Here is a 6,141-nt window from a genome sequence, read left to right on the forward strand (position 1 = left end):
ATTTCTCACATCACCATGTTATCTATTTTTAAGACTGGAGAAAACACGCTCACATGTCAGGATGGCCGAGCGGTCTAAGGCGCCAGACTCAAGGGACTGTGATTCCTTACCTAGAACTATGAGTGTTCTGGTCCACGGATGTGGGCGTAGGTTCGAATCCCACTCCTGACAACATTTTTACAAATTTTGATATAATTTTATTTTTTGTTTAAATTTCTCACATCACCATGTTATCTATTTTTAAGACTGGAGAACACGCTCACATGTCAGGATGGCCGAGCGGTCTAAGGCGCCAGACTCAAGGGACTGTGATTCCTTACCTAGAACTATGAGTGTTCTTGTCCACGGATGTGGGCGTGGGTTCGAATCCCACTCCTGACAACATTTTTACAAATTTTGATATAATTTAATTTTTTGTTTAAATTTCTCACATCACCATGTTATCTATTTTTAAGACTGGGGGAAACACGGTCACAGGTCAGGATGGCCGAGCGGTCTAAGGCGCCAGACTCAAGGGACTGTGATTCCTTACCTAGAACTATGAGTGTTCTGGTCCACGGATGTGGGCGTGGGTTCGAATCCCACTCCTGACAACATTTTGATATAATTTTATTTTTTGTTTAAATTTCTCACATCACCATGTTATCTATTTTTAAGACTGGAGAAAACACGTTCACAGGTCAGGATGGCCGAGCGGTCTAAGGCGCCAGACTCAAGGGACTGTGATTCCTTACCTAGAACTATGAGTGTTCTGGTCCACGGATGTGGGCGTGGGGTCGAATCCCACTCCTGACAAAATTTTTACAAATTTTGATATAATTTTATTTTTTGTTTAAATTTCTCACATCACCATGTTATCTATTTTTAAGACTGGGGAAAACACGTTCACAGGTCAGGATGGCCGAGCGGTCTAAGGCGCCAGACTCAAGGGACTGTGATTTCTTACCTACAACTATGAGTGTTTTGGTCCACGGATGTGGGCGTGGGTTCGAATCCCACTCCTGACAACATTTTTACAAATTTTGATATAATTTTATTTTTTGTTTAAATTTCTCACATCACCATGTTATCTATTTTTAAGATTGGAAAAAGCACGTTCACATGTCAGGATGGCCGAGCGGTCTAAGGCGCCAGACTCAAGGGACTGTGATTCCTTACCTAGAACTATGAGTGTTCTGGTCCACGGATGTGGGCGTGGGTTCGAATCCCACTCCTGACAACATTATTACAAATTTTGATATAATTTTATTTTTTGTTTAAATTTTTCACATCACCATGTTATCTATTTTTAAGACTGGGGAAAACACGTTCACAGGTCAGGACGGCCGTGCGGTCTAAGGCGCCAGACTCAAGGGACTGTGATATCTTACCTACAACTATGAGTGTTCTGGTCCACGGATGTGGGCGTGGGTTCGAATCCCACTCCTGACAACATTTTTACAAATTTTGATATAATTTTATTTTTTGTTTAAATTTCTCACATCACCATGTTATCTATTTTTAAGACTGGGGAAAACACGTTCACAGGTCAGGATGGCCGAGCGGTCTAAGGCGCCAGACTCAAGGGACTGTGATATCTTACCTACAACTATGAGTGTTCTGGTCCACGGATGTGGGCGTGGGTTCGAATCCCACTCCTGACAACATTTTTACAAATTTTGATATAATTTTATTTTTTGTTTAAATTTCTCACATCACCATGTTATCTATTTTTAAGATTGGAGAAAGCACGTTCACATGTCAGGATGGCCGAGCGGTCTAAGGCGCCAGACTCAAGGGACTGTGATCCCTTACCTAGAACTATGAGTGTTCTGGTCCACGGATGTGGGCGTGGGTTCGAATCCCACTCCTGACAACATTATTACAAATTTTGATATAATTTTATTTTTGTTTAAATTTCTCACATCACCATGTTATCTATTTTTAAGACTGGGGAAAACACGTTCACAGGTCAGGATGGCCGTGCGGTCTAAGGCGCCAGACTCAAGGGACTGTGATTCCTTACCTAGAACTATGAGTGTTCTGGTCCACGGATGTGGGCGTGGGTTCGAATCCCACCCCTGACAACGTTATTACAAATTTTGATATAATTTTATTTTTTGTTTAAATTTCTCACATCACCATGTTATCTATTTTTAAGACTGGGGAAAACACGTTCACAGGTCAGGATGGCCGTGCGGTCTAAGGCGCCAGACTCAAGGGACTGTGATTCCTTACCTAGAACTATGAGTGTTCTGGTCCACGGATGTGGGCGTGGGTTCGAATCCCACTCCTGACAACATTATTACAAATTTTGATATAATTTTATTTTTTGTATAGATTTCTCACATCACCATGTTATCTATTTTTAAGACTGGGGAAAACACGTTCACAGGTCAGGATGGCCGAGCGGTCTAAGGCGCCAGACTCAAGGGACTGTGATATCTTACCTACAACTATGAGTGTTCTGGTCCACGGATGTGGGCGTTGGTTCGAATCCCACTCCTGACAACATTTTTACAAATTTTGATATAATTTTATTTTTTGTTTAAATTTCTCACATCACCATGTTATCTATTTTTAAGATTGGAGAAAGCACGTTCACATGTCAGGATGGCCGAGCGGTCTAAGGTGCCAGACTCAAGGGACTGTGATTCCTTACCTAGAACTATGAGTGTTCTGGTCCACGGATGTGGGCGTGGGTTTTAATCCCACTCCTGACAACATTATTACAAATTTTGATATAATTTTATTTTTGTTTAAATTTCTCACATCACCATGTTATCTATTTTTAAGATTGGAGAAAGCACGTTCACATGTCAGGATGGCCGAGCGGTCTAAGGCGCCAGACTCAAGGGACTGTGATTCCTTACCTAGAAATATGAGTGTTCTGGTCCACGGATGTGGGCGTGGGTTCGAATCCCACTCCTGACAACATTTTTACAAATTTTGATATAATTTTATGTTTTGTTTAAATTTCTCACATCACCATGTTATCTATTTTTAAGACTGGAGAAAGCACGTTAACATGTCAGGATGGCCGAGCGGTCTAAGGCGCCAGACTCAAGGGACTGTGATTCCTTACCTAGAGCTATGAGTGTTCTGGTCAACGGATGTGGGCGTGGGTTCGAATCCCACTCCTGACAACATTTTTACAAATTTTGATATAATTTTATTTTTTGTTTAAATTTCTCACATCACCATGTTATCTATTTTTAAGACTGGAGAAAACACGTTCACATGTCAGGATGGCCGAGCGGTCTAAGGCGCCAGACTCAAGGGACTGTGATTCCTTACCTAGAACTATGAGTGTTCTGGTCCACGGATGTGGGCGTGGGTTCGAATCCCACTCCTGACAACATTTTTACACATTTTGATATAATTTTATTTTTTGTTTAAATTTCTCACATCACCATGTTATCTATTTTTCAGACTGGAGAAAACACGTTCACATGTCAGGATGGCCGAGAGGTCTAAGGCGCTAGACTCAAGGGACTGTGATTCCTTACCTAGAACTATGAGTGTTCTGGTCCACGGATGTGGGCGTGGGTTCGAATCCCACTCCTGACAACATTTTTACAAATTTTGATATAATTTTATTTTTTGTATAAATTTCTCACATCACCATGTTATCTATTTTTAAGACTGGCGAAAGCACGTTCACATGACAGGATGGCCGAGCGGTCTAAGGCGCCAGACATAAGGGACTGTGATTCCTTACCTAGAACTATGAGTGTTCTGGTCCACCGATGTGGGCGTGGGTTCGAATCCCACTCCTGACAACATTTTTACAAATTTTGATATAATTTTATTTTTTGTTTAAATTTCTCACATCACCATGTTATCTATTTTTAAGACTGGAGAAAACACGTTCACATGTCAGGATGGCCGAGCGGTCTAAGGCGCCAGACTCAAGGGACTGTGATTCCTTACCTAGAACTATGAGTGTTCTGGTCCACGGATGTGGGCGTGGGTTCGAATCCCACTCCTGACAACATTTTTACAAATTTTGATATAATTTTATTTTTTGTATAAATTTCTCACATCACCATGTTATCTATTTTTAAGACTGGCGAAAGCACATTCACATGACAGGATGGCCGAGCGGTCTAAGGCGCCAGACATAAGGGACTGTGATTCCTTACCTTGAACTATGAGTGTTCTGGTCCACCGATGTGGGCGTGGGTTCGAATCCCACTCCTGACAACATTTTTACAAATTTTGATATAATTTTATTTTTTGTTTAAATTTCTCACATCACCATGTTATCTATTTTTAAGACTGGAGAAAACACGTTCACATGTCAGGATGGCCGAGCGGTCTAAGGCGCCAGACTCAAGGGACTGTGATTCCTTACCTAGAACTATGAGTGTTCTGGTCCACGGATTTGGGCGTGGGTTCGAATCCCACTCCTGACAACATTTTTACAAATTTTGATATAATTTTATTTTTTGTTTAAATTTCTCACATCACCATGTAATCTATTTTTAAGACTGGAGAAAACACGTTCACATGTCAGGATGGCCGAGCGGTCTAAGGCGCCAGACTCAAGGGACTGTGATTCCTTACCTAGAACTATGAGTGTTCTGGTCCACGGATGTGGGCGTGGGTTCGAATCCCACTCCTGACAACATTTTTACAAATTTTGATATAATTTTATTTTTGTTTAAATTTCTCACATCACCATGTTATCTATTTTTAAGACTGGAGAAAGCACGTTCACATGTCAGGATGGCCGACCGGTCTTAGGCGCCAGACTCAAGGGACTGTGATTCCTTACCTAGAACTATGAGTGTTCTGGTCCACGGATGTGGGCGTGGGGTCGAATCCCACTCCTGACAACGTTATTACAAATTTTGATATAATTTTATTTTTTGTTTAAATTTCTCACATCACCATGTTATCTATTTTTAAGACTGGCGAAAGCACGTTCACATGACAGGATGGCCGAGCGGTCTAAGGCGCCAGACTCAAGGGACTGTGATTCCTTACCTAGAACTATGAGTGTTCTGGTCCACGGATGTGGGCGTGGGTTCGAATCCCACTCCTGACAACATTATTACAAATTTTGATATAATTTTATTTTTGTTTAAATTTCTCACATCACCATGTTATCTATTTTTAAGATTGGAGAAAACATGTTCACATGTCAGGATGGCCGAGCGGTCTAAGGCGCCAGACTCAAGGGACTGTGATTCCTTACCTAGAACTATGAGTGTTCTGGTCCACGGATGTGGGCGTGGGTTCGAATCCCACTCCTGACAACATTTTTACACATTTTGATATAATTTTATTTTTTGTTTAAATTTCTCACATCACCATGTTATCTATTGTTCAGACTGGAGAAAACAAGTTCACATTTCAGGATGGCCGAGCGGTCTAAGGCGCCAGACTCAAGGGACAGTGATTCCTTACCTAGAACTATGAGTGTTCTGGTCCACGGATGTGGGCGGTGGTTCGAATCCCACTCCTGACAACATTTTTACAAATTTTGATATAATTTTATTTTTTGTTTAAATTTCTCACATCACCATGTTATCTATTTTTCAGACTGGAGAAAACACGTTCAAATGTCAGGATGGCCGAGGTGTCTAAGGCGCCAGACTCAAGGGACTGTGATTCCTTACCTAGAACTATGAGTGTTCTGGTCCACGGATGTGGGCGTGGGTTCGAATCCCACTCCTGACAACATTTTTACAAATTTTGATAAAATTTAATTTTTTGTTTAAATTTCTCACATCACCATGTTATCTATTTTGAAGACTGGAGAAAACACGTTCACATGTCAGGATGGCCGAGCGGTCTTAGGCGCCAGACTCAAGGGACTGTGATATCTTACCTAGAACTATGAGTGTTCTGGTCCACGGATGTGGGCGTGGGGTCGAATCCCACTCCTGACAACATTTTTACAAATTTTGATAAAATTTTATTTTTTGTTTAAATTTCTCACATCACCATGTTATCTATTTTTAAGACTGGAGAAAACACGGTCACATTTCAGGATGGCCGAGCGGTCTTAGGCGCCAGACTCAAGGGACTGTGATTCCTTTACTCGAACTATGAGCGTTCTGGTCAACGGATGCGGCCTGGGTTCGAATCCCACTCCTGACGACATTTTTAAAAATTTTGATATACTTTTTTTTTTGTTTAAATTTCTCACAT

At 41.4% G+C, this 6,141-nt stretch overlaps 21 non-coding genes across 21 annotated transcripts; all 21 read left to right on the forward strand.

Moving 5' to 3' along the window:
* Positions 1-55: 55 nt before the first annotated feature.
* Trnal-caa (transfer RNA leucine (anticodon CAA)) lies at positions 56-171 on the forward strand. The gene is made up of 2 exons: positions 56-93; positions 126-171. It is a non-coding gene; the product is annotated as a tRNA-Leu (tRNA).
* Positions 172-265: 94 nt separating this feature from the next.
* On the forward strand, positions 266-381 carry Trnal-caa (transfer RNA leucine (anticodon CAA)). Its single transcript has 2 exons — positions 266-303; positions 336-381. It is a non-coding gene; the product is annotated as a tRNA-Leu (tRNA).
* Positions 382-477: 96 nt separating this feature from the next.
* Positions 478-593, forward strand: Trnal-caa (transfer RNA leucine (anticodon CAA)). The gene is made up of 2 exons: positions 478-515; positions 548-593. It is a non-coding gene; the product is annotated as a tRNA-Leu (tRNA).
* Positions 594-679: 86 nt separating this feature from the next.
* Trnal-caa (transfer RNA leucine (anticodon CAA)) lies at positions 680-795 on the forward strand. The gene is made up of 2 exons: positions 680-717; positions 750-795. It is a non-coding gene; the product is annotated as a tRNA-Leu (tRNA).
* A 96-nt stretch (positions 796-891) lies between these two features.
* On the forward strand, positions 892-1,007 carry Trnal-caa (transfer RNA leucine (anticodon CAA)). Its single transcript has 2 exons — positions 892-929; positions 962-1,007. It is a non-coding gene; the product is annotated as a tRNA-Leu (tRNA).
* Positions 1,008-1,103: 96 nt separating this feature from the next.
* Trnal-caa (transfer RNA leucine (anticodon CAA)) lies at positions 1,104-1,219 on the forward strand. The gene is made up of 2 exons: positions 1,104-1,141; positions 1,174-1,219. It is a non-coding gene; the product is annotated as a tRNA-Leu (tRNA).
* A 308-nt stretch (positions 1,220-1,527) lies between these two features.
* Positions 1,528-1,643, forward strand: Trnal-caa (transfer RNA leucine (anticodon CAA)). Its single transcript has 2 exons — positions 1,528-1,565; positions 1,598-1,643. It is a non-coding gene; the product is annotated as a tRNA-Leu (tRNA).
* A 96-nt stretch (positions 1,644-1,739) lies between these two features.
* Trnal-caa (transfer RNA leucine (anticodon CAA)) lies at positions 1,740-1,855 on the forward strand. Its single transcript has 2 exons — positions 1,740-1,777; positions 1,810-1,855. It is a non-coding gene; the product is annotated as a tRNA-Leu (tRNA).
* A 307-nt stretch (positions 1,856-2,162) lies between these two features.
* Trnal-caa (transfer RNA leucine (anticodon CAA)) lies at positions 2,163-2,278 on the forward strand. Its single transcript has 2 exons — positions 2,163-2,200; positions 2,233-2,278. It is a non-coding gene; the product is annotated as a tRNA-Leu (tRNA).
* Positions 2,279-2,374: 96 nt separating this feature from the next.
* On the forward strand, positions 2,375-2,490 carry Trnal-caa (transfer RNA leucine (anticodon CAA)). The gene is made up of 2 exons: positions 2,375-2,412; positions 2,445-2,490. It is a non-coding gene; the product is annotated as a tRNA-Leu (tRNA).
* A 307-nt stretch (positions 2,491-2,797) lies between these two features.
* Trnal-caa (transfer RNA leucine (anticodon CAA)) lies at positions 2,798-2,913 on the forward strand. The gene is made up of 2 exons: positions 2,798-2,835; positions 2,868-2,913. It is a non-coding gene; the product is annotated as a tRNA-Leu (tRNA).
* Positions 2,914-3,009: 96 nt separating this feature from the next.
* Positions 3,010-3,125, forward strand: Trnal-caa (transfer RNA leucine (anticodon CAA)). The gene is made up of 2 exons: positions 3,010-3,047; positions 3,080-3,125. It is a non-coding gene; the product is annotated as a tRNA-Leu (tRNA).
* Positions 3,126-3,221: 96 nt separating this feature from the next.
* On the forward strand, positions 3,222-3,337 carry Trnal-caa (transfer RNA leucine (anticodon CAA)). The gene is made up of 2 exons: positions 3,222-3,259; positions 3,292-3,337. It is a non-coding gene; the product is annotated as a tRNA-Leu (tRNA).
* Positions 3,338-3,433: 96 nt separating this feature from the next.
* Positions 3,434-3,549, forward strand: Trnal-caa (transfer RNA leucine (anticodon CAA)). The gene is made up of 2 exons: positions 3,434-3,471; positions 3,504-3,549. It is a non-coding gene; the product is annotated as a tRNA-Leu (tRNA).
* A 308-nt stretch (positions 3,550-3,857) lies between these two features.
* Positions 3,858-3,973, forward strand: Trnal-caa (transfer RNA leucine (anticodon CAA)). Its single transcript has 2 exons — positions 3,858-3,895; positions 3,928-3,973. It is a non-coding gene; the product is annotated as a tRNA-Leu (tRNA).
* Positions 3,974-4,281: 308 nt separating this feature from the next.
* Trnal-caa (transfer RNA leucine (anticodon CAA)) lies at positions 4,282-4,397 on the forward strand. Its single transcript has 2 exons — positions 4,282-4,319; positions 4,352-4,397. It is a non-coding gene; the product is annotated as a tRNA-Leu (tRNA).
* Positions 4,398-4,493: 96 nt separating this feature from the next.
* Trnal-caa (transfer RNA leucine (anticodon CAA)) lies at positions 4,494-4,609 on the forward strand. Its single transcript has 2 exons — positions 4,494-4,531; positions 4,564-4,609. It is a non-coding gene; the product is annotated as a tRNA-Leu (tRNA).
* A 307-nt stretch (positions 4,610-4,916) lies between these two features.
* Trnal-caa (transfer RNA leucine (anticodon CAA)) lies at positions 4,917-5,032 on the forward strand. The gene is made up of 2 exons: positions 4,917-4,954; positions 4,987-5,032. It is a non-coding gene; the product is annotated as a tRNA-Leu (tRNA).
* A 95-nt stretch (positions 5,033-5,127) lies between these two features.
* Positions 5,128-5,243, forward strand: Trnal-caa (transfer RNA leucine (anticodon CAA)). Its single transcript has 2 exons — positions 5,128-5,165; positions 5,198-5,243. It is a non-coding gene; the product is annotated as a tRNA-Leu (tRNA).
* A 308-nt stretch (positions 5,244-5,551) lies between these two features.
* On the forward strand, positions 5,552-5,667 carry Trnal-caa (transfer RNA leucine (anticodon CAA)). The gene is made up of 2 exons: positions 5,552-5,589; positions 5,622-5,667. It is a non-coding gene; the product is annotated as a tRNA-Leu (tRNA).
* Positions 5,668-5,763: 96 nt separating this feature from the next.
* Positions 5,764-5,879, forward strand: Trnal-caa (transfer RNA leucine (anticodon CAA)). The gene is made up of 2 exons: positions 5,764-5,801; positions 5,834-5,879. It is a non-coding gene; the product is annotated as a tRNA-Leu (tRNA).
* The last annotated feature ends 262 nt before the right edge of the window (positions 5,880-6,141 follow it).

Source organism: Euprymna scolopes, chromosome 33 (assembly GCF_053919585.1).
Source record: "Euprymna scolopes isolate OS-2025 chromosome 33, ASM5391958v1, whole genome shotgun sequence".
NCBI lineage: Eukaryota > Metazoa > Mollusca > Cephalopoda > Sepiida > Sepiolidae > Euprymna > Euprymna scolopes.